At 37.4% G+C, this 2500-nt stretch overlaps 1 protein-coding gene and 1 long non-coding RNA gene across 3 annotated transcripts in view; both read right to left on the bottom strand.

The window, feature by feature from the left end:
• Nucleotides 1–1928, bottom strand: part of LOC138003176 (uncharacterized) — a 3844-nt gene extending 1916 nt beyond the window's left edge. Inside the window, exons 1-3 of the long non-coding RNA XR_011123436.1 lie at nt 1643–1928; nt 351–492; nt 1–69 (exon numbers count right to left, since the gene is read on the bottom strand). The exon at nt 1–69 is cut by the window's left edge and continues 193 nt beyond it. This is a non-coding gene — a long non-coding RNA (uncharacterized lncRNA). The remainder of the gene's footprint in view (nt 70–350; nt 493–1642) is intronic.
• The window catches only part of LOC138004242 (uncharacterized), a 39029-nt gene that overhangs the window by 27595 nt on the left and 8934 nt on the right, over nt 1–2500 (bottom strand). The window lies entirely within an intron of this gene.

The following is a 2500-nucleotide window of genomic DNA, read 5'->3' as shown; positions in this document are numbered from 1 at the left end:
TCTAAAGCATGGAGCTTGTTTATCATCAGGCCATATTGTTTTTGAAAAGGCAAGTCGATCCTCTTCTTTCTAGTATAAGAAAAAAATGTCTGCTTACAATTCAATGTAATATCTCATAAGGTACACTTTTGTCAAAGAATGTGTACATTTAATTACATTTTTAGTTAAAGTAAATGCACAAATTTTAAAGTAATTCTGTTTTCACCAAGTCTTCTATGCCATACTCAAATACAGCCTCAAAACATGTATAAGAATAATATAACATGTTAAAGTGACAAGAACAGAACAGTGTGATCAATAGGGGCATGTGAATTGGGGAAACACTTTAGCCTTCTAGATATGCCACTCACTTGGTGTTGTAAATACTTCGGTCCATAGAAGTTAGCGTGTCTTTTTCCTGATTTGATAGCACTCTGTGAATCTTGCTTAAGTTCTCTGGATCCTCCAATCTTGCCTTTTTAGCCGAGCAATTTGTATCACTGGGATCTTTTCCTACAAAATGATAAATATTAATATATTAATAAGAACCTTCTATAGCCCCTTGCAACAGGGGAAATTATCACTGTCATTAAAGTGTAAATCCCATTTTAGTGACACCCTGTAACAGTGTAATTTACAGGGCTTCTGATAGGATGCGGAAATTTTTGGCCATATTATGCGTAAACACGCGTAATAATTAGGCCCATCCAATGTATTTACATGCTTATGGTAAATTGCGACCAATACAGTCGCATTTAATATTTGCGACTGAATTTTTCCCTTTCCGATTAAGAAATCTGGACGAGTCGCCAATTTGCGAGCAGCTTTCACCGTTAAAATAAAAGGGTTAGTAATCGGCATTTTGCCGAAACTTTTGCTAAAATAAATAAAGCGATAAAAAAATATTTTGTTTCTCGTCATGAATTTTGTTTCAATTTGGAGATACGGAGCACAATTGTGATGTGGTTGAACCACGATCCATTCCCTCGATCATTCACCATTTTCAGCGGTTTTTTACATATACGTATTGCGGGCTACTATTTTGTTTTGTACAAACTGTCGCTACTTTTGCAAATGATGCTATTTAATTTGCCACTATAACTTGCGGCTAAATTTTCAAAGCTTGTTGCATCTGTTTTAAAAATTTCGAGCCTAGGATATGTTATGAAAACGGTTTAACTAGAGTCCAGGCTCATTGCCGAAAAATGTGTGGAAACTTCTTACGAACTTTCATCTTGCGAACGAAATGGCGTGTTTTCTTCAATGTTCAGGAAAATAAGCGTTTCAAAATAGTCAATCTCTTTGGCTTTTGTGTTTGTGAGGATGGTAAGCAGCTGCTTTATTACTAATATCAGGCATTTCTTCTGTTTTATGCGGAAAACAACGAAGGAAAAGATTTGGGCAAGTAAGTAAATTATCCAAATTTACATGAGGTTTTACTATGCTTTGTTATGGAGACTTCTAAACTAGGAAAGACATTTGGTAGTTGAGCTTAATTACCGTAAGTAAGCACTAAACAATCCCGGATGAACTAGGACTGAGGGCTTAAATTAGCAAGTTTGATGTTTATAAAAGCTCAAGCTTATGTTTATCGCTGGTGATTCTCATCTCATCATCATGCACTAAACATTCCTTAAACTCTAAATTAAGGGTTAAAATTTACCGGAAAGCTGCCTGACCGCAGTGAGAAACCTGTTCCTTTTCCCAATCGTTGTTACGCCCAAGTTGTTCATCGACTGGTCTGTAAGAATTATATCAGATTGCAGACTTTTGCCGCCTCTATCTCTTCCTTCTCAAATTTCCTGGCAACTTCTTCGTCGTTAAACACTGTTAATTAAATGCCCATCGTTTGACCCAGTCAATACCCCAATCTATGAAAAAAGAGAACAAGAATGCCATTTATAAAGAAAGCATTGAAATTAGTAGCGGTATTGCAGTATATATGCGATAGAGCTGTTTTGGCGGGAACTTACCCTTCACATCTTCTTGTGTCTCTTCATCATCGTTTCTTGGCAAGCTACGTCGCAGAGAGACAGGCAAAGCCTGAGATAGAGTTTGGCAAGCAGTACTACATGTATCTGATTCTACAGATAATGTGCTACATGAAGAACGACCGTCGTCATGTTCAGACGTTTCATGAAGAGCATCCTCGTCAGGTAATGAAGGGAGTTGCGAACGAAACACCTTCCCACGCTGAGAAGCCATGTTGAAATGAATCGCCCGTAACAAAATCGGGCCCAAACTGACGCCACGCTTTTGGACTCTGATTGGCTCATCTTTTGTAGAGGTTTTGCTCTGACTGGTTCTTGCATATAAATTACTCCATGAAAAGTGTCACCAATGAGTAACAAGACTTTGTTGTTCGCATGTATCTGAGATATTGAGAACTGTCAAACAGAAGTTTGCAGTACGATGCAAATGATCATGGTACAAAGTTTTTGTCCACTTGCTACTCGAACTGCTTGTGGATTCCTTCTTAATATTTCTAATTTATGCGCACAGATATTATGATATTTGTAAA

This window comes from Montipora foliosa, chromosome 5 (assembly GCF_036669935.1).
Source record: "Montipora foliosa isolate CH-2021 chromosome 5, ASM3666993v2, whole genome shotgun sequence".
NCBI classification, from domain to species: Eukaryota; Metazoa; Cnidaria; class Anthozoa; order Scleractinia; family Acroporidae; genus Montipora; species Montipora foliosa.
This window is presented reverse-complemented; position numbering and strand designations above follow the sequence as displayed.